This window comes from Phascolarctos cinereus, unplaced genomic scaffold (assembly GCF_003287225.1).
Source record: "Phascolarctos cinereus isolate Bilbo 61053 unplaced genomic scaffold, phaCin_HiC Scaffold_1;HRSCAF=81, whole genome shotgun sequence".
Classification (NCBI taxonomy): domain Eukaryota; kingdom Metazoa; phylum Chordata; class Mammalia; order Diprotodontia; family Phascolarctidae; genus Phascolarctos; species Phascolarctos cinereus.
Genome location: NW_027555514.1, coordinates 258,832,642 through 258,856,893, shown reverse-complemented (window position 1 = coordinate 258,856,893; position 24,252 = coordinate 258,832,642).

Below are 24,252 nucleotides of genomic sequence, written 5' to 3'. Positions count from 1 at the left end.
TTAATTTTGTTGTTGGGGGGGAATTTTACTTTTATTTTTTAGTGCCTGCTCTAAATCAAGAGTTGCATTCCACAGATGCCATATTTTGGCTGTACTACTGTCATCTCCTCCAAGCCCCACAGCTGTGTTGCTTCCTAACACTGAATGCTGTCCTAGCAAGACAGCTGTCGCTTTTAATTGGCAGGAGTAAAAGAGACAAGTATTTAGGAACTAGTCAGAATGATGTGTTGGGCAAAGAATCCATTATAATCCCCTTTTAAACAATATTCATCAAGACAAGATAGATTTGTTAGAAATTCCTTGTAGTCAGCAGGTTTATGCACAGAAAGTCTGCTTCACTAGGGAGCTAAAGCATATAATAATCTCAGTAAGACAGACTCTTCATTTTTCTGATAGGACCAGTGAGGCGGTTCCTCTTCTTTATATATTAAGATTAGTGAAAATGCCCATTGTGAGTATCTGGAAGATAATGGAAACAACTATTTTCATCTCATCTACATTACTTATGGATGATACCTATGTTACTTGGGGCAAATCAATTAATTTTTCTGGGTCTCTGTTTCCTCATCTGTTATAGCAAATGATTGAATTGGACTACATGACCTCCAAGAGCCCTTTCAAGTGTGATGTATAAAAAAGTTCGAGAGACATAGCTACTGGGGAACTAATCATTTTATTAATCATGTCAGCAATAATTAATAAAAGGGGTCAGTGACACTCTCAAATGCCAAAAATCTCTCATGGAATCGACTCAACACTTCTGTGCCCTTGGAAGAGTGGCTGTTCCTGAGGGTAGCAATCAACTGTGATTAATTAACAATAAGAATGAATATTATAATGAGAGGTGGGCCTAATTCTAATGAAGGGATGGGGGGGGTTATTTGGATTATGTTTTTTATTTCCAAATCACACCCAGCCTTTGCCAATCTAGACAAAGGATCTACCCCCACTCACCTACCCACTGAAACGGAACTGAGTGAAACACAAGGGGGCTGAATTCACCTTAAATTCTCTAGTTGAGTGAGAAACAACCCCACCTAGATAAAATAGTCTAGGTGTTGAGGTTTAGGGGTTTAGGAGTGCTGGGACCTCAAAATCACAACACACAGACCTTGCCTGAGAGAATTCAACCCAAGCCCTTCTTTCAGCCAAAGACAAGGTTTATTAAAGATCCACCATATTGGCCAGACTCTTAAGGAATCCAAATATTACTATACTAGATTATAAAAATGTGAGCAGTGGCTAGATTGTAAGAACCTGAGTATCCTAATGGAGACAAGATAGACCTTGTATACAGAAAGACTGTTGGGGGGGGATCTAGGAGTGGCCAAGTAACCTATAAGGTAATAGAACTCCAGGGACCTGGACCACCCTGGCCAAGGGAGAATGGAGCCTAGATAAAGGTGGGAAGTGGCCGGGAGGTAAGACAATGGAGGGCTAGGCTAGGTTAAGGGTAACAGAGAATTGGGAGATTGGATATAGCCACATTGACAGGCCAGTTGAGGGGATTATAGCCTCAGGCAAATGCCAGAGATTTGACCATGTGGGAAAGTCCAGGGTTTTTCCTTTTTGGGGTCTAGATCCCACCCTCATCATTAATGGGGTAAATTTTTGGGAAAGGTCAGGGATCTCCCAAATAATCTGCATAATAATTTCTCTCACAATTACACATTCATAATTATTTTATGTTGAAATGTTGGCTTCTCTAAATCTCTACAATTTCTCAAAATCTTTTCTCTCTCTTTCCCCAGAGTCTCCCCAAAAAAAGTGTGAGACCATGCAAGTCCTCTGTCAGAGAAGAAATTGGACTATCTCTCCTCTCCAAAGCTCTCATACCAACTCTGCCTTTCAACAGCAGTTCACAAAATACCCCATCCTTGAAACCTGGTTACACTTCTATCAGCCTCTAGTGAATTATTCTATGACTTGGTGATAATTCCCTACTTGATACAGCAGTGATTTGAGATTTTCATCAGTGGGAATGCTTTCCCCTCTGATAAAGATTGCCACTCCTTTAATTTACACCTTAACAGAGAGCCCTTGTGAGATGTCTTATCCAAAATAATTTGTAATCTGGTGATGAACCTCTCTGAACAAGAGGCAGCTTCATGGCATAGATTGCTGAACCTGGAGTCAGGAAGACTTGAGTTCAAATTCATCTTCAGATACTTACTACCTGTGTGTCTCTGAGCAATGCACTTAGCCTCTGTACTGCCTCAGTTTTTTTTTTTTCCTGCAAAATGGAGATAGTCCTAGCACCTATCTCTCAGGGTCTTTGTGAGGGTAAAATAAGATAATATTTGTATTAAATCTCCACCTGTCCCTCTTTTCAGACTCTTTTGATGTGCTGTCCTGCTCCATTGGACTCTAAGCTATTTGAGTTTATGGACTTTTTTTTTTCATATTTGTATCCCCAACACTTATCACAGTGCCTGGCACATAGTAGGCGCTTAATGAATGTTTATAGACTATTGACTAATGGATTTTGAAAACACTAGATAAACGCTTGCTATTTATTACCTGAACTCAACTAGTATTAACTTCATTTGATGGGGATATAAGCTGCCACTGAGCTAGTCTCCCACACTTTTCCTGCCTACTCTAGGATCTGCCTGAACTACTGTAAATCATACCTATAGCTCCAGTTATAGTAACACTAAAGACAGTCAGGCCCTAAGATGATTTTGTGTTGGACATCACTGGTAACCACTGTCCAGATCTGTTCTATACACACACAAAACAGTTACTTAATATTAACTATTCCCACATGTACTCAATTTTTGAAAGACAATGTTAAGTGACTAATAGCTAACAAAAGCTTCATGTGAGCACTTTCATTAACTCAAACCACTCAATGACACACACAGACACAAAAATATTTTTAACACCAATATTCCCCCAGTGAGGCTATATTGCTGTGGATTGTACAATATCACAATCTGCAACATGATGGAAAGACACATGGTGGATGTAAGCAGGTTACAGAATATTGCCAACGAAGACTTGCACACAAGAAACAGCAGAAAGGGTATTAATCCAGAAAGTACATGACTGGAAAATCAGATAGGTCAGTTGTATGTTAAGATTCTCAAATAATAGATGGAAACATGCTAAAAGACCTAAATGATGGATCCCCAAATTGGCCAATATAAATCAAAGCAGCTGTTCTGGTGGGGTTGCCGAGAAACAGGTGCCCTCATTCATCAGAGATGGAAAATGCAAACTGGTAGGTAGAATCTTAGAGGAAAGCTATAGGGTTGAACAGAGTAAATTTTGCAAAACCAATCATGTCTTTTGTACCCAAAATTCCACTGCTGGAAAAACACCCTAAAAGTGTTAGAAAAGCAAATTCCCCTCCCCCCCAAAAAAAAGGCTGTGTGTCTTCATAGCAGCATTATATATCATTGGGGGGGAAAAAGAGAGAGAGAAAGAGAAAAAGAAAAGCAGAAGCAACCCCAAATGTCCAAAATCAGGGAATGGTTATATAAATTGTGCTCAGTACATTAGTACTATGATGCAATTAAGAACAGTAAGCATGAGGAAAGATGCTATGAAATAATAGGGACAGGAAACCACTGGAAGTGCGATTTCAATGGTGAAAGGAACTCCAGATGGGGAAACTCCCTCTACCAATGCAAGCTGGCACCTTTGTTGCAATTTATAATCTCAGAGTATTGCCTAGAGCACCAAAATGATGACACGTGAAGTGACGTGCTCTAGGTCTCGCTACCAATAAGTTTCAAAGGCAGGACATTTTCATTATTATAAAATATAAAAAAAAAACCCTAGAAGAACAGAACACACACTAACTAGAATCATTTGAGGAATATCATATGAGAATAAATGAGAATATAGTCCTGATGGAGACGTGGAGAAAGTTATGGAGTGTTATAATATTATACATATTGATATTAACTCATTTAAATGTAATAAACTAATGAGCTAGTTTAGTTGTTTGTATTAGTGTTCCATGTTCAGTTTTTTCTCTTCTGTTTTGGTCCAGGCCTGTGATTTCATCGCTGTAGCTGAATTCACTGGGAAGCTCCCTGTACCAACACAGATTAGGAACTCTTCTGCAGCTTGTCATGAAGAGTTGTCTTTAACATGATCAAGATGGGAATGGGTTTTGCTTAGCTATGCTTATGTAATTCAAAGATTCTTTTCATTTCTTTCTTCTTTTTGTCTTTCTCTTCCTTTCTTTTTCTTCCTTCCTTTCTCTCTTCCTTCATTTTTTATCTTTTTCTTCCTTTCTCAACCTTCCTTTCTCATCATTCTTTCCTTTTCTTTCTTTAATTTCCTTCACTCTTTCTTCCTTCCTTTTCTTTCTTTCATCTATCTTTCTCTTCCTTTCTCTTCTTTCCTTTCTCTTCATTCCTTTCTTTTCTTTCATTTTTCTTTCTCTTCCTTTCTGATTGTTCCTTTCTTTTTTCTTTCATCTTTCTTTTTCTTTTCCTTCTCTTTCTTTTTTCTTTAATTTCCTTTATTCTTCCTTCCTGTTCTTTCCTTTTCTCTTCCCTTGCTTTTATATCTGCTTCTCTTTCTCTCCTTTCTTCCTTTCTTCTTCTTTCTTCCTTTTAGCTTTCTTCCTTTCTTCTTTTTCTAGTGGGTAAGAAGATGTGGGAGATAAAAGCTGATAATTTTTCAAAATAATAATATTTTTTTAAAAAAGATTTTCCTGTGGCACTCATAGTTTAAGTGACTTACAGAGGGTCTCACAGCTACATCTTGAATCTGGATCTTCCTAACTCTGGCTTCAGAGCCATTTCTCTGTCTGCTATACTGTACAATCTATTGGGTTTCCAATAAACTATTTAATATTTTTTTTATTTGTTTGTTTTTAAAAACCTAGAATCTAGTCTCTTAAACTGGTTATATTCTCTATGAAAAAATTTCGTGAGAACATGGACACAAATCACATAGCACATAGTGTTGATGCCTTATGAACTCCCCCAAAGGAAAAGATACTCCCATTGGTAAGATCACAGATCTGATGATATATTGGTCTACTGACAAGTGCACGTTTGACCTTAAACAGGTGAGAACTTTCTAGGTTTTAAAATGGAACAGTTTACAGTGGGTGCAATCGTTTCTGATTTGTACCTTGTACTTTAATGAAAAGGCTGCATTGTCTAGGGCTTACTGGGGTTGGGGCATTCACCTTGTTTTTTTTGTTCTTTTTGGTTTCAGTTTTTTGTCTAGATAATTTTGATGGATCCACAGTGAGTTTAAAATCCTCTGGTTTATGTTTCTCCCCCACCCTCTCCTTTTTCCCCCTAAAAAAAATGTGAAGTAACATCTCAAAGCTGGATTTCTATGACTTTTTCAAGTTTAGCACATCTCTTGAAGCCACATCCATTCTTGGCTTTCTGTGCATTGCATTTTGCAACTTCCAATGTTATCTCACTGAATAGCAATTTCAGAAAGTCAGATTGCAACCTCCGGGCCTTGATGTAGGAGTACTATAAGGAAGTGACAACTTTCACAGAGAAGGATATGGGGAAGAACATAGTCCTGGGAGTCAGAACTGGATTCTAAGACCAGGTCTGCCATTATCTAACTGGGGGAAGCTAGGCCAAATCACTTCAGCTTTGGGGCCTCATCTATAAAAGGGGTTAGTAGATTTGGAGGTCGAAGGGAATTCAAAGGTCATGTTGCCCAAGATCCCATAGGAAATAAGTGACAGGACCAGGATTCAATCCTAGGTCCTTGGACCCCAGATTCATCATCCTTGTTGTTGTACCACATTGCATCTGACCACAAAGATCCCTTTCAGCTTTGCTTTCTATGAGCCCTATACCTTACCCTGTTTTTTTTCAAAAAGAATCCTTATTAAAAACTCTCTGCCTTTACAGAATGAATAGTTATCATAATTGGGATGACTGTTTTCTTTAATCATTCATCTAACTTTATGGAAGAATTCCATAAGGAAACAAGATACCAACATTGAATGAGCTTTTCTTTCAAGGAAAAGGAAACTGACAAAAAAAAAGAAAAAGAAAAAGAAAAAGAAAAAGATAGCAGCTCTTTATAATTTAAATGGCATGTTACTGGTTAGCACAAAAAAATCATCTCCAAATTTTTTAGCCATAAGAGACCTTCTTTCTCTCTTTGGCTTTCAGGTAACAGAGTATTTGTTTTCATTTAATTAGTATCATTACTTCTACTCTGGAGTCAAAGGACCTGGGATTAACTTGCACTTTTTAGTACCTTTTTAAAGGAACCTTGGATGAGTCACTTAAACTCCCTGGGACTTAGTTTCCTAGTCTATAAAATCAGGGAGTTGTGCTACACAGCACCTAAAGTCTACTTCCTGCTCCGTCTAGATCTATTATCCTAAGATGTAGCTTCAGAAATCCTCTTCTTTGTTCAAAAATGTTCTTTCTAGACTGGGACCTCCTCAAGTGCAAGGACTAGACTTTTTTTTTTGCCTTAATGTCCCCAACACTTAGTATGGTGCCTGGTACATAGCAGGTGATCAATAAATACTTACTGACTTGCAATAGACCACCTCACCTCTATATCTTTTGCCCTCCTTTGAGGGCCAGCTCAGGTACCATAGTCTCCATGAAGCCTTCCTCAGTTCTCCCAGTTATCACACCATAGGACTGTAGGTTTTTGTTGCTGCTGCTGTTGCTGCTGCTGTTGAATCATTTCAGTTATTTCAGACTCTTCGTGACCTCGTTTGAGGTTTTCTTGGGAAAAATATTAGAGTGGTTTGCCATCTTCTTCTCCAGCTCATTCTATAGATGAGGAACTAAGACAAATGGAGTTAAGTGACTTGCCCAGGGTTACACAGCTAGTAAGTGTCTGAGGCTGGATTTGAACTCAGGATCTCCCAACTCCAGGTGTGGCATGCTAGCCACTGTACCACCTCACTGCCCACTGTGAGTGTCATAGTGGGTGCCTGGTAAATGTTTCCTGAAGTAGAAAAAAAAAAGTTAAATTTCCAGTAAAAGACTAATAAAAGTCCTATGCTAGCTATAGAACAATATTTTGAAGTTTTTCTTAAGAACGTGACCACAGAATACACTGCTTGAACTTCGAGGTAATGAAAGAGCGTAAGATAGGTATCATGAGATAGCAGATAAGGCACTGGTCTTAGAATTACAAGCACCTGGGTTCAAATTCTGCCTCAGACACTCACTAGTTGTGTGGTCCTGGGTAAGTCACTTAGTCCTTAGGATGTTCAGTTTCTTCATCTATAAAAATGAGGGAGCTGGACCCAAAAGCCTCTAACGCCCCTTCCAGCTCTAAATCTACAAGCCTGATCCTACGATCCCTTAAAAGATAAAGTCACAGATATTCGGATAAATGCATCAAGTGTATTTTAAACTTCCATATTCTTAACAGAGCCTGCATATGCTTCATCTGGAAGCGAATATTTTGCAGGGATTTTGAGTGTATTTCATCTTCCTTGCAAGCGGGCCACGTAAGAGAAAGGCATTTCCTTCTTCGACCAGAGTCCAAATCTGTCTATTTACTCTCTAAACTGATACCTCTCTTACCCTCTAACATCAAAGCTCTTGAAAGTGCTAAGTATCCATGGAAGAAGCAAAGAGGCAGTTGGAAAACAAAAAAATATCAGCCCATCTTATCTGAGTGTGGGCAGCAAAACTAAGAAATAAAGCTCATTGTTTTGTAAACCTTTGTCCCCAAGTGATTCTCTGACTTAATTGAGCTATAGAAGCAATTTGCTCTTTATTATGGAAAAAAATGTTTCCACTGACATTTGCAACTTTGAAGGTCTAGCATATGAAATAGTTTTTATTGGTGTAGATAAAGCTTCTTTATTGCTTAGCCAGGACTAGGTCAGTTGGACTATGGAGAAAAGGAGGGATTTGTAAATCTAAATTAGAAGACTGTTTACAAACTTTGTTTCCACTTTGGATATTGGCAAGTCCACATTTAGAGCATTTTAAGAGGTCCCACCCCTAGGAAAAAAAATTGAGAAAAGTGCCCACCTTTCTTCCCCCATCAGCCCATTCTTCAGTACAGGGGCTTTGTCCATTTCCTTCTTATGATATTCCCACCTTTCCCTGTGCTGAAATTCTGCATCCTAATGAAGTTCTTTTTTTTTTTCTGGTTTGGTTTTGGTTTGGTGTTTTTGCTTTTTGGTGGTGAGGCAATTGGGGTTGTGACTTGCCCAGGGTCACACAGCTGGTTAAGTGTCATGTGTCTGAGACCAGATTTGAATTCAGGTCCTCCTGACTCCAAGGTGGGAGCTCTATCTACTGCACCACCTAGCTGCCCCTCCTAATGGAGTTCTTAACATTTTGCTTGTATCAGGAGCCTTTCGAGGACCATGATGAAACCTATAGACCTTCCTTAGAATAATGCTTTTAAATGCACAAAATAAATTATACATAGGATTAAAAAGTAAGCCAGTTATATTGAAATGTAATTATTAAAATATTTTAAATAGGTTTATGAATCCCAAATTAAGAAGCTCTGCCCTGTCTGTCTTCTATTTTTCTGTCCTATGAAAGCCCAAGGATCTCTCACAAGTTTCTCAGAAAATCAGGGGAAGAACAAAAAAGCTGTCTGTGGAACACATATGAATAAGCTCCTTAACTCAGATCGCTGTTCACAGATTTTAGCCACAGGTTGTGGCTAAATGTTCTGATATTTTTAAAAAAGGTAAAATCAGGAAAGGAAAAGAAAGAAAAATGATTCCAAAGAGACTGGAAATATTGGACATAAACCAATGCTGTTATATTTGGCCCAAGTTTGAAAAAAATTCAGCTATCTGTTAGAAATCATCTAAATCACCTATTTCAGTGAGCAAGAGAAGCATAGAAAAGGGATAAAATTGTAAAAGAGGTCTACTTGGCAATAAATTCTCTCTGGCTTGAAATGAGATGTAGCAATCAAAAGAGTGAAGTGTTTGGCTGTACATATAAAGAGACTGTTTGGAAGCAGGATGGAAAAAACTTGTTTTCTACTACACTGAGACTATACCTGAATTTACAATGTTGAGCTTAGCATAAAGGAGAATTATTAATAGCTAAATGTTAAAGGAGTCAAATAGATTTAGCTGGAAGACTTAGAAATGAGGACGCCGTGAGAATCTGGGAGAAATGGTGTCTTTAAAGCCCTTCAGGTCAGTAAAAAAGCAAATGTACACAATTAGACCATGTCGCCGCAGCCAAACTAGGCTACAGAATAAAAATGCCCCACAAATTGATATAGTGTCATCCCTACCACCAGTGATGACCTTAATTAAGTCAGAGACTGCCTAATGATCCCAGCAAAGGTAAATTATGGAAGCTAGATGACAAAGTGGATAGGGCACTGAAGTTGGAGCCAGAAAGACTTGAGTTCAAATTTGACTTCAGTGGCTCAGTGAACAGGGCACTGGGAATGGAGTTATGAAGACCTGAGTTCAAATCCAGCCTGAGGCACTTAACTAGCTGTGTGACCCTGGGCAAGTCACTTAGCCATTATCTGTCTCAATTTCCTCAACTGCAAAATGGAGATGATAGCACTTACATCCCGAGGTAGTCATAAAGATCGAATGAAATATTTCTAAATTTTTTTTGCCTAAATTGTTTGCCTAAATCCATTGGAGATGGAAATGGAAAACTACTCCTGTACCTTTGCCAAGAAAACTCCATGAACGATATTGGCGTGCTATGGTCCATGGAGTCACAAAGAGTCAAACACGACTAAACAACAACAAATGTGACTTGGGCTATGTCACTTAGCTTCATTCTTCCTCAGTTTCCTCATCTGTAAAATGGGATAGTTCCTATCTCCCATGGTTGTTTTGTAAGGATCAAATGAGATAGTGTATGTAAGCCTTTTTTTTAAACCTTAAAGCACTATGTAAATCTTGCCATTATTATTATTATTGAATCATACACTTTGATCTAGTCAGTGACTTGACTCGAGTGAGTCAGGGAAAAAGAATTACAACAAGAGTATGGGTTGCCAAGACACCTGCCTTTCATATACGTCTGCAATGTCTTGCCCTAACGAAGAAAGAGGGCTGAGCTCACAGTAAAGAAGGCTAAAATCCAGCCTGAGACACATCCCTTACCCTGTGCCTCAATTTCTTTCCCTCTAAATGTCACCCCTTTGTGCCTTCCCCTTACCAATTATTCAACAAATTCAATTCAATAAACATTTCTTAAATGCCTACTATGGGCCAGGTACTCTGCTAAGCACTTGGGAATACAAAAAGAAGCAAAAGGCAGTCCTTGCTCTCAAGGAGCTTACAATCTAATGGGGGAAGGCAACATGCAAACAAATATAGACAAAGCAGGCTATAAATAGGATAAACAGGCAATAATTAAGAAAGGGAAAGCATTGGGATTAAGAGGGGTTAGGATAGGTTTCCCAAGGCAGGTGGGATTTCCACTGATATTTAAAGGAAATTCTACATATATTGTTTGTACAGACTTGTTTGTATGGTATCTGCCCCATTAGACTGTGAATCCCTTGAGAGCAGGGACAATTTTGTTGGGGGGTTTTTTTGGTGTGTTTTATTTTTTTCCCTTTCTTTGTATCTTCAGCACTTAGCATAGTGCCTGCCTCATAATAGGTAGGCTCTTAATAAATGCTTGTTGACTTGAGTTTACTTACATATTGACTTTGAGGTGGAAGTAGGTGCCCTGAAGGATGTCAGACCTCCTGACCCACCAGACAATTTGGGGCTTCAGAGATAATACCAACTTCATAGCTCTCTAGTCTTTTTAAGCTTTCCAGAGAACTTTCCTCACACTCACCCTGTGAGAGTTATCATCCCCATTTCACAGATGAGGAAAACTGAAAATCTTGGAGGTTAAGGGATCTTTCCTTGATCCCACAGCTCATAAAAGTGAGTGGAGCATAGTGTATAGAGCCATGAGCCCTGGAATAATAGAATCAGACACATTGCCTTTGTGACCTTGAACCAGTCACTTAACTTCTGTAGGCCTGTTTGCTTTTCTGTAAAGCATAAACCTTTAATGCTCCCTCTAACTCTAAATCTATGTTCCAATGACCCCAAGCCCAGCACCGGTTGGCCTCACATTACCATAGAAAAGCTTCTTAACCCTGATTTTTTATTCAATGTAGAAACTGATCAGGGCCTTCCTCCAAAGCTCTTCCTCCAATGTTTCCTCGTGGTATACTGGTGATCCTGGCCCATAAGGATTTTGCATCTGGGTCTGATAGTCCGTCTGCAGGTCTGCTGCCTAAAGACCCATCTGTCTAAGCTCATCACCATCCTGACAGAAGAGTGATGAATTTGAGGGAAACAGTGATTCTTAAAGACTATCTAGAAGCCACAGAAGGGTTGCAATCAGCATTGATGGAAGGAATTCCCACACTAACAGTATCACAGAAACCGATGTACTATTGTGGGTCCTTTATTAAAATGTTTATGAGCAAAATATGGTCCGATAAAAAGAGGGCCTGGGTTCAAATTCCATCTCTGACACTATTTCTGTTGTTGGTTATTGTTGCTAGGCAATGGGGTTAAATGACTTGCCCAGGGTCACACAGCTAGTGAACGCTTTTGTTTCTGAGGCCAGATTTGAACTCAGGCCCTTCTGAGTCCAGGGCCAGACATTTACTATTTCTATGACCTTGGGAAAATCCTTGGGGAGACCCTGGGTCTTATCTTCCTCATCTATAAAATGGGACACTGGAGTGGAACAAGGGGGTTGAACCAGATGATCCCTACCAGCTCAAAATCAATGATCTTATTATTTACCTCTGGTGTGGCCTTGAACAAGTCACCTCTTGAGGACTCAGTTCACTCATCTATAAAAGGAGAGGGTTGGGCTCTAAGATCCTTATCAGCTCTCCAGTGCTGAGAACAACATGAGAAAATGTCTTCATAATTCCATTTACAAAAGCTCTTTCTCCAAGGTCAAATTTCTTTATTAACTTTTGTTAACTTTGTGGGCTGCTCTGAATGAAAGCATTTATAAGTTTTTCTAGTTATCTTTAGAATAGTTGAAATTGCTCTCTGGCATTTATATAATCAGCAAGAGATAATCAGATGATCTTTTTTTTTTAAACAAAGGCCTATTTCCTGTTCATTATGCCCATTATGTTTATTTATGGTATAAATCCCATTTCTCCCACTGAAGGTCACCTGTAGATTGGAACAGGGTTATTTTTCACTTTTTACAATCCACTTTTATTGTATTTGTATAAACGTAAATTCATCATAGCTAAGACTCAATCCAATCTAATTCAAATAAATTCAGCAGGCATTTAGTAGCTGCTTTCCACGTGCCAGGCACTTTGCTAGGCCTGGGGATATAGAAACAAAAATGAAACATCCCTGCCCTCCAGGAGTTTCCATTCTACTGCTTGGATATAACATGGACCTAGGAAAGTAAATGCAAAACATAGTCAAAGCAATTCCAAAAGAGAGAGAGAGTACTAAGAACTAAGGGGAACTTAAGGTTGTCTAGTTCAACCTCATTTTAAAGGGAAGGAAACTGAGGCTGAGAGGTTCAGTGATTAGCCCAGGGTCACACAGAGAGTAAGTTTTAGAGCCAGAATTCGTACTTGGATTTGGCTGGGCACTTTCCATTGGACCACACTGATTCTTAGGACAGCCCCTTGTAGGGCACCTGCTTTGTGCTTTCAAGGAAGTTAGAGCCTCCATGAGGTCAAGAGAAGATGTATTCTACTCATGGAGGATCATTTGGAAAGGAATGGAATGTTATATATAAAGAACAGCTAACAGGCCAGTTTGACTAGAATGGAGATGGGTAAAGGGCAGTGGCTTTAAATTACGGGTGGAGGATTTTGTATTTTATATTGGGGGCAATAGGGAGCCATTGAAGATGTTTGAGTGGTGGTAGTAGATGTTCTGACCTGTGTTTTAGAACATTTTGTGGAGGATGGATCTTGATCATTTTGATAAGAAATTGTAACCTACAGCCACTTTACTGAGCAATTTTGTTTTTCAAGTCCCATAAAAATCTCTATAAATATCACCAAAATGTTAAATATTTAATATTCTGTTATGTCCATTATATAAGTTTCACACACATTCATTGCCATCTTTCCTATCCAGACTTAATGTTAATGACTGTAATTATCTGTATGCTCTAATGTGATGGAAGAACAAAGTCTGTAAGGGACAATACTCTGAATCAGTCTTGGGCCTTTGCTAAGGAACAGTAATCCCACTGCTAATTGCTGTATTCCACACAACTCAGGCCACTACTATTGATCTTCAGTAGCTCTGTTATGCCAAACTCCTGGAAACCATGCTTTCAAATCCCCATTGGGGTTTTTCCTGCCTCCCTCCAGCTCCACCTCTCCATGAAATTTCATGAAAAGCCTTCTGCAATTTGTCTGCCTCCTCTGTCCATTCAATTCAGCAACAAGTATTTATCAAGCCAGGCACCATGCTAGGCACTGGGAATATAGACACACAAACATTCCCTGTCCTCAAGGGGTTTATGTTCTACTGGGGGAGTCTATAATACCATTTTAAACAGATGGCATACATGCACCAAAGTCTAATTTAGGAAATTAGTGAAAGGAAAGCAGTGTTGGTTCAATACTAGGGAAACTACAAACATAATAATAGATCATATTAATAATAAAAATAATAAAAGCCATTTACCATCCTCTGTGCTGCTCTCCTGAGCTTTATGATCTCTCATCAACTCTGAAACTCACACTTCTTCAGTACCCCCCAGCCCTAACGTCCCTCCCTCCCTCCCTCTGAGCCGCCACCTCAGTTCCCTCCTGGCTACAGGTAAACCTCACCTCCCCCACTTTTTAGCTTCTTTTTATATGCTGTCTTTCCCCATTGGACCATGAGCTCCTTGAGAAATAGGGGTGATCTTTTGCCTTTCTTTGTACCCCTAGTGCTTACTTAGCATAGTGCCGGGCACATAATAGGCACGTAGTAAATTTTTTTTTAGCATTTAGTATATGTTCACTGACTACAAAAAATAACATGATTAAATCAACTGATAAAGAAAGGCTTATGAAGAAACACATTTATATCACTTTAAAATACATAATTTCACTATATTTATATTATATATTATATATTACTGTATTTATAATGTAATTTTAAAAAATTAAAAAGAATAGGAATCATTAAACTGTTTCTTGATGGGATAAATAGCATCTATCTAAAACCAAGAAGCGGCATTATATAGAATCGAAAAAAAAAAACAGTGGTCTTTCCAATAAGATTAGAAGTAAAACAAGGATATCAATTATCTTCATTATTATTTGATATAATTGTAGAAATGCTAATTATAACAATAACATAAGAAAAAGAAATCAAGGGAATATGCAAAGGCTAAATAAGGAAGTCGAATTACTGCTTTTTTTTAGATTACATCATGGCTTACTTAGAGAACCCTGGAGAGTTAACTAAAAATTAATTGAAGCAATTAATAACTTCAGTAAAGTAGCAGGTTACAAAATAAAGCTACAAAGATTATTAGCCTTTCTGTATATTATCAACAAAACCCAGCAGGAAGAGATAGAGGAATAAATTACACTCAAAAATAATTACAGAATGTATAATATGTCTGGGAGTACAGCCAATGAGATACACACAGAAATTATACAAACACAACTACAAAATAATCTTTACAGAAAGATGGATTTAAATAATTGGAGAGATAATAATTGTTCATGGTTGGGTTGTGCAAAAAAATGAAAATATACTCATATTAATTTATAGATTAAATGCTATACCAAGCTATCAAGCAGTTACTTTATTGAACTAGAAAAATAATTACAAAATTTATCTAGACAAATAAAAGTTAAAGAGTCTCAAAGGAAATAATGGTAGAGGGGAAAGGTATGGGAAATAGGAATGGTTAGCAATACCAGCTGTCAAATTATACTACAAAGCAGTACTCATCAAAATTCCTTGGTACTGATTAAAAATAGAAAAGTTGGTCAGTGGAATGCATTAGGTACACAAGATCCCAAATCAATTAAACATAGCAGCAAGTGTTCTTTAAACCCAAGGATTCCCACCGCTGAGGTAAGAATTCACTTTTTAACAAAAGCTTCCTGGAAATCTAGAAAAAGTCTGGCAGAAATTAGGTCTAGACCAAGATCTTACACTATATACACCAATAAGATGAAAATGGAGATGACATAGATATAAAAAGTTATAACATAAACAAATTACAGAGACAGCCAATGAAATACTTTTCAAAGCTATAGATAGGAAAAAGATTCTTTACTAAATAAGGGACAGAAAGAATACATGAGAGAAAAGAGACAATTTTGATTATATGAAATTGAAATGTTTTTTTTTCTCCAAGTAAAATCAATGCAATTGAAGGTAGACGAGAAATAAATAATTACTGGACTTAAAATCTTTGTAGCACATTTCTCTGAAAAAGATATGACATCCAAGATATACAGGGAATTAATATAAATACTTAAGAATAAGAGCTATTTCCCAATAGACATATAGTCAAATTAAATGAGCAGTCAATTCTCAAAGGATGGAAGGCAAAGGATCAACAATCACATCACTAATAAAAGAAATACAAATTAAATAGCTCTGAGGTACCATCTATTACATATCAAATGAAAAGAAAAGCAACATTTGTTGGAAGGGTTGTTGGAGACATGCACACTAATGCATATTGATGAAAAGGAATTTGTAATTATACCCAAAATCATATTAAAATTTGCATAACCTTTGACATAAAAATTTGCATATCCTTTGACACAAAACACCAGTACTAGGCTTATACTCCAAAGATGAAAAGCACATATTTGTATTTGTAAAATATAAAAGTATGTCAAAATATTTATAGCGATGCAATTTTGTAGAAAAAAAAAACATTTATACTGCATGAATTTTGAATGCGCTAGTTATTTGCATATTGCCTACACCTTTGGAATGTGAGCTCCTCAATGGCAGATATTTTTACCTTTTTTTGTATCTCCAATCCTAAATACAGGTTCTGACACATAGTAAGTGCTTAGTAAATGTTTGTTGACTGAATGCTTGGGTGCCAATCAATTAGGGAATGGCTGAACAAATTTTGGTGTATCAATCTAATACATACTATTGTGTTTAAAAATATGTCAAAAGAGACAGATTCAGAGGAACCTAGGAGGATTTATAGCACCTGGTAGAGAATGAAATCAACAGAATCAGGAGAATGATTTATATGAGTACAACAGCGTTAATAAAAACAACTGTGAAAGAATTAAAAACATTAAGAAAAAAACAATCACAGAAGATTGACAGTGACATGAGTTTCCCACCTCATAACAGAGATATGCAGATGTAGAATAAGACACGTTTTCAGACAAGATCCCTGTGTGGATTTGTTTTGCATGATTATGCCTACTTGTTTCAATGGAGGGCTTTTCTTGCCCGAGCATGACAGGCAGGGGGAATGGGAAGGGAAGTACTATGGAGGGTCAGCAATAGTGATATGAAAAAGTGAAGAAAAAAAGCTATCAATGAATCAAACAGAAATGAGCAGAAGAGAGATTGGAATGGGACACAGAGAAACAAGTCAATGTTGGAACTACTATGTTAAATTTAAAATGTACAAAAAAAAAAGTTGTGCAAAGACATCCATGACAATACACAGTTGTCTTTTTCTGGTTTTTTTCTATATATGGTGAAACGTTCATATTAATTGATATTAAAAAGGGAAATTGTTTTAAAAAGAAAGAGCATTAACAGATTTCACATTGCTTTTCTTTGTCCACTCTGCATTTCAGCCAAATGGGCCTTTTTGCTTCATTAGAACCTACTTTCTCCTAAATGTATCATCCTATATCTTGCCTCCCTCTCTCAGCCAAACTTCAGGGGAAGGGAAAAAGCTAGGAATGCTTATTGCCTACAAGTCCTATCCTTTTACTCCTTCCTCAAGCCACTACTGGCTTCTGACCTTATCATTCTACTGAAACCATTCTCTCTCAAGTTACCAACAATCCAATAGCTTTTCCTCAGTTCTCATTCATCTTGATCTATATCCATTATATATCTATATGTATGTGCATACTTACATATATGCATATCTGTGTGTATACATATACATACACATATACACAACTCACATCCTCAGTCTTTCCCCTGATTTCTAGTCATGCCTCTCCTTTTGGACACTTCAAATTATACATCCCAGAGGCATCTTAAACTCAATATGCCCAGAAGAAAACTCATTTCCCCTCAAAACCCCATCCTCTCCCAAAAGTACTTATTCTTATCAAAGACATCACCATTCTTCCAGTCTCCTAGGTCTTTGTCCCTGACACCTCATGTTCACTCACCCACATGTTCCAACTCTTGCCTTTTCTACCTCAACAAGCTATCTCTGACCTGACCTCATCTCTCTATGTAGACAACTAATGTTTAGTTAGTTCGGGCCCTCATCATCCACCCCTCCTCTAGATTCTTCTCACAGCCTCCTAATTCCCACTTCAGTCAATCCTCTATACTGTTGATGAAAGGATTTTCCTTAAAAGCATAAGTGATGGAGTGGAGAGGGAGGGAGGAAAAAAATAATAATAAATGCACAGCAGAGAATGAAAGAAAACCTAGAAAGAAGCACAGAAAATCAGGGCAGCTTTGAAAATGATGTGTACATAGTTTTTCAAAAGAAAAGTAAACAATGTGAAATGAAAATTCATGGTTTTATAGTGAATCTTCTTATGTTGTGCTATGTACATGGAAATGGGTTTTTTTTATCTTTTTGTATTTAAGTCTAAAATCAATAAAAATTTTTAAAAAATAAAATTTTTAAAAAGCATATGTGAGTATTTCACCTCCCTTCTTAATCAATTCCAGTAGCCCCCTTTTGCCCCCAGAATCATATAGAAACTGCTCTGTTGATCTTTTTTAAATTCTTCACAACCTTGCTGTGACCTATCTTTCCAGTTTGTCATCCAGCCATACCCATCCTTCTCTCTGATCCTCACTTGTGGTGCTCTATCTCCCATCTCTGTGTCTTGGCAATGGCCATTCCCCAGCATTTGGGGGCCTGCATTATCTCCTAACCATCATGGCCTCAAATGTCTCTTGTTTTTAGGCACAACCCAACCACCACCTTCTACCTTGACTTTTCTGACCTCTTCAGCTGCTAGTGTCCTCTTTCAAAATATCTTGTATTTTACTATTTTGTTTTTAACTTAAATTTATTCTGTGTCTCTTTGTTTCTGTCTCTGTCTCTGTCTGTCTCTCTCTCTCTCTCCCTCTCTCTGTCTCTCTCTCCATACATACACATACACACACACACACACACACACACACACACACACACACACACATACGTACGTATACATATTCTGCATACAAGTCTTTGGTTTTATCACTAGACTATAAGCTTCTTGAAAGCAGTAACTGTTTTATTCACTGTGCTTCTACTCCCCAGGACCTAGCCCAGAGCCTGGCACTCAGCAGGCACTTAATACATCTTGTCGGTTGAATGATCAATTTCTGTTCTCCCATAAGTGGTATTCTCTCACCCACTTTTGTGCCTTCCCATATGATCTCCATATTGGAAACGAACTCTCTCCTCACCCTCTGCTTCTTAAATACCTTTAAGGATCAAATGTATTCCCTTCCCCCAAATTACTTTTACTTTACTTTTTAAAATTCACTTTATTAATTCACATGTACATATCAGCATTGGCTCAATAAAATGTAAGACATTTGAAAGGATTTTCTTTCCATTTTTTACTTTTTATTCCTAGCACCTCACGCAGTGTCTTAGGCTTAGTAGGCACTAATGAAATATAACAAATAAATTTTGAAAGAATGAATGTATGAATAAATGAAAGAACCTGAATTCTGGGTAACCTGCAGGAATACCACCTTTGACATTTATAATTGCACATCCACGAGAAAGTCAGTTCACATTCATAGATCTCAGTTTCCTTATCTGTAAAATTAAGAGATGGTGCTAAAAAAAAAAAGTCTGTAAGGTCCCTTTCTGGTTCTAAATCTATTATCTGAAAAGTCAGTTATCTCATCTGAATCACAGATGAGAAATTACTAAAATGACTAAAACCTATCTCATAGTTATCTCATAATAAGTGCTTAATAAATACTTGTTAACTGAATGATGGATTGACTATTGTGAGAATCAAATTTTTAATATGTTTTGAGGGTTTCCTCTGAGTATGAGCCCAACTCTGACAACAAATATGTATAAAGTACCTTTGTAAGCCCTATCTAGATGCCATTTATTATTTAGCACTTTGAAGGGAGTTGAGGGAGATGGTTTCTTGGAATGAAAGGGAAGGGTATTGTCATACCTCTAATTTTCCTTTCTCTTGATTGCTAGAGTAATCATACTTGACTATGTGCTATTCTATCTCTACACTTTTACTCAAGTGATTAAAAAAAGGAAGGAAGGAAAGAAGGGAGGGAGAGAGGGAGGAAGGAAGAAAGGGAAGAAAGAAAGGAAAAAGGGAGAAAGGAACTGAATGCTCCCTAAATATAATGACCACCATGGCCTCAGAGAGAAGTTTAGGAAATCTACCTCTCTGTCTTCATGGTAGAGGGGCAGGACTTTGGATGTAGATTCTCTATATACATTCTACATTGTAGAACATAGGCAGCTGAGTGGCATGATGGAGAAAGACTTGAGTTTGAATCTTATTTCAAACACCTCTTAGCTGTGTAAGCCCCTACAAGTGACAACTTCTATGTGCCTCAGTTTCCTGATTTGTAAAATGGGGATGATAACAGTACCTCCCCTCACAGAGTTGCTGTGGGTCAAATGAGTTAACATATATAAAGTACTTTGCCAACTTTAAAACATTATATGAATGCTATCTGCTACTATCAGACACAGTTGTGGAACTAGTGGATAGAGTGTTGGAGCTGTAGTCAGGAAACCCTGAGTTCAAATCCTGCCTTAGATAGACATTTACTAGCTGTATGACCCTAGAGAAGTCATTTACACACTCTCAGCCTCCATTTTCTCATCTGTAAAATGGGGGTGATAATAATAACATTTACCTACCATGGTTGTTGTGAAGATCAAACAAGATAATATTTGTAAAGCGCTTTGCAAACATTAAAGCATTACATAAATGCTAGCTATTGTCATATGTTGATTAGTTTTACTGAACTGTTTTTTTGTTTGTTTCTTTTAAATCTGTTGCTCTAAGTAATGCCTCCAGGGGGAAGATTATATTCAAAAATGAATATAATGTAACAACAAAAGATACCAAGACAAAAGACATGGCTGATTTTTTTTTTTGAAAGGACTTGATCATAGATCAAGAGCTTGAAGGGACCTCAGAAACCAGCTAGTGTTATGTTTCAGATGAGGAAGCTGAGGCACCGGGAATTTGTGGACTGTTCCCAAGGTCACACAGATAATGAGAGGCAGAGGAGAGGATAGAGGATTTGAACTCAGGTCCCCTGGTGCTAGAGTCAGTGCCTTTCCACTAACCTACAATACTTTCCTCCATTTCTGCAGCATAGATTGCCTTTCTAGGTCTCTCCTAAGCCCCACAACCATATTATTTGCAGTGGAGAACACAGAATGAAAAAAAACAAAACCACAATTTATATATATATATATACATATATATATATATATATATATGTATATATATATGTCATTTCAACAGTGAAACAACGTCAGCCTCTTCCCTTAAATCCTCAGCAGCCTAATAGACCCTGTTATCCGTTCTCATTTTTGTTGACACTTTCATCCCTCTCTGTCATCTCTTCCTTTCTATTACCAGAATATCAATGTCACACACATCCATCAGTGTCCATATCTCCTGTCTTGTTACCAGAATCATTCTCACAGACTGCAAGCTCAAATGCAATCTGAGTGCCCTTTCCCACTGACCTTTATAGAGAACCCAAGGGCTTTGGGTAGTTGGGCTAGCCAATAAGATTATTACCTGCAAGACGCTCCCTGCTTTTATCTCAACCCTGTGTAAACAAATAACCAAAGGCTATTATCTTCTTATAATGAAACTGGGGGTCAGGAGGGGAGGAATTGTAGTTACTGCTGGCTGAACTTGGGTTCCTTTTCTTCTCAAAAAAAGTAAAAAACAAATACCAAAGACTGAAGACTACAGTGTATCAATGATGTCAAGAACAGTAAGAGCTCTGGCTGGTATTCGTTGCTCTACAACCCAGCTCTCAGCGTCACTGCTGCTGAAAGGTGGTGGGGAGAGTTCCATTTGGAGGTAAAGGGGTGAGTCATCTTGGAAACCAGTGAGTGGTGTGGGTGCTTCCCTTCTAATCCCCCCCCTTCCCCTTCACACCACTGCCAACCTCCTCTTCCTTATGCATAGATCTGCTGAGGTCACCCCTGAGCTTTAAAATCGTCAGTGAATCCCTGCTGTGTGCCAACTAATGTACAGAGTCATAGGATACTAGATCTATATTTGGAAAGGACCTAAGGGTTTCAAACACATTGTTATATGGTTAAGGAAACTGAGGCTCAAAGAAGTCAATGACTTGACCAAGGTCACGCAAATAAAAATAATCAGAGAGGGATCAGGAATGCAGTTCATCTGACTCCAAAGTTAGAGTTCTTCCTTGCCAGACTCCTTGGGCTGGCATTCAAGGCCCTCCATAATCAACACTACCCTCCCTCCTTCTCTAACCTTACGTCACATTACTCTTCTTGCACTGATGCTCTTGACCAAACTGATCACTCTCTGTCCTCTGAACACAAGGGATACATCCATGCCTCCCTGACTTAGGATCACAGGACCCTGGATTTCACCCAGGAAGGGAACTTAGAGCTCATAGGATCCAACCCCCTGAGGGTTTCTTGGTATCTATGTGGATCAGTGGAGAGAACACTGGATTTGGAGTCAGGAAGGCTTGAGATCGAATCCTGTCTAGACACTTACTTGCTATATAACCCTCATCATTGTTCAGTCATTTCAATCGTGTCCAACTTTCTGTAACCCATTTTTGGGTTTTCTTGGCAGAGATACTAGAGTGGTTTTCCATTAACTTCTCCAGCTCATTTTACAGATGAGGAAACTGAGGCAAATGGGATTAAGTGCCTTGCCCAGGGTCACACAGATAAAAAGTGTCTGAGACCAGATTCAAATTCATGAAGATGAGCGTTTCTGGTTCCAAGCCCAGGGCTTTATCCACTGCACCACCTAGTTCATTAAGTCACTTAATGTTGTCTCCCTCACCTTCCTTTTCTGTAAAATAGGGATGAAAATAATACTTAGCTCACAGAATTGTTGTGAGGATCAACTAAATTAACATATGTAAAGCACATTGCAAACCTCAAAGCTCTATATACATGCTAGTTATTACTACTGTTGTGGTAATGGTGGTTGTTGTGGTGGTGGTTGTTATTTTAATAGACATGGAAACTAACACTCTCCAAAAATTGAGTGACCTACAATCACATACAGTGAATATGTCATACAGTGAATATGTCGAACCAAGATTTGAACCCAGGTAGCATGACACCAAATCCATTATTTTTCCACTATGACACAATGCCTGCTGCAGTTACCCTGTTCCTATGCCTGTAAAGCCCATCCTCTCTTCATCTGTTGAATTCCTATTCATCCTTTAAATTCCAGTTCAGATGCCACCTCTTCCTTGATGCTTTCCCTAATACACACTGTAGCAGCAATATTGTTATACTCTGACCTGAGTATAGCTCAAACTGGATGTCCAGGAGACATCTTAAAATCAACACGTCCAAAAACTAAATTCATTCAAAGCCTCCTCCGACCCTGGTTCCTAACCTCCCTATTTCTGTCTGGGCCACCACCATTCTCTCAGTCCCCCAGGCTCATAACCTAGGTATCATCTTTGATTCTTCCCTCTCTCTCTCTTATCCACCATACTCAATATGTTGTCAAGGCCTGTTAATTTTATCTTTGTAACATTTCTCAAATATGCTCCTTTCTCTCTTCTGACGTGGCCACCAATCCAGTGCAGGCCTTCATCACCTCACCATTAGTCAACTTCAATAGCCAATTGGTCTCTGCCTGCCACAAATCTCTCCCCACTCTAATCCATCCTCCATTTAGCCACTGAAATGATTTTCCTAAAGTACAGGTCTGACCATGTCATCTCCCCATGTCAGTACACTTCAGTGGCTCCCTATCACCCCCAAGATCAAAATCAAATACAAAACCCTCTGTTTGGCATTCAAAGTCCTTTATAACCCATCTCTTTCCTCCCTTTCCAGTCTTTTCTCCTTACTCCTAGACATGTACTCTTTGATCCAGTAACACTGGCTTCCTTTCTGTTTTACCAACAACTTACTCCATCTCTCAGCTCTGAACACTTTCTGTGGCTGTCCCCATAACAGGAATGCTCTCTCCCCCCCCCTCATCTCTACCTATTGGCTTTCCTGGTTTCCTTTAAATACCAAATAAAATGTCTTCTACAGAAGGTTTTTCCCAACCTCTCAATTCTACTGCCTTCCTTCTTTTAATTATTACCTATTTATCCTGGGATGTTGGGTGTAGGGTGTGTTCAGGGAAGACTAGTACCTCTGATATGAGAGCTGCTGAGCTCTTTTCAGGGCTGCTTTCCACCTTTGATGTCCACTTGATCCACCCAACTCTCACTTGTAGCTCCCAGGAGCTATAGCATTCACAGCAGCCACACCTTGCTAAACCATTTTGGCAGATTGGCTAAACCAGGTTGAGGATAACCAAATGGTCTCAAACCCATCAATGAGTTAGAGGGTTGTCTACCCCAAGCACGTGAAGACTTCCTCTGGTGGAATGGGTGGATGAGAATAATTTGTTCCAACGACCATGAAAGCAGCTAAAGCAGGTGCTGTGGAGAGCTTAGAGCTTGGTTTGACATCGAAGATGCCAAGGTTATCCACTACATCTTGAGCTATCATCAGTCATCTTGACTCTGTCCTGCCAGTGGATTGAGATAACTCTGGAAGAGCAAGTGAGGCAGATGATTTCATGCAACTCTGCCTCACTTAAATCCAATTTACACAGGAATCAAAAGACATCACCCATACCATTTCGCCATTTTTACCTATCTCAAAGTCCTGTGGCAATAGGCAAGAGACAGAGCAGCAGGTGCAGCTATGCTGACAGCAATAGTCACAACCCTGCACATAGGCAGCCCAGGTCATAGGGTTGTCTTCTCACTGGAAGTGGCAATGGGATTTGGCAGCCCTCTGGGTGTCTGAGGAGCCTTTTAAGGATTACACTGCTCACCTCCTGGTGTGAGGAAGGGGCTAGAAAAGGTGCCCTAAAAATTGTCTCCTTACACAACCCTGGCCTGATTACCATGGCAGTTGGGGACCCCACCCTGAGTTTGAAACACACCAAAAAAAATGTACAAAAACTTTG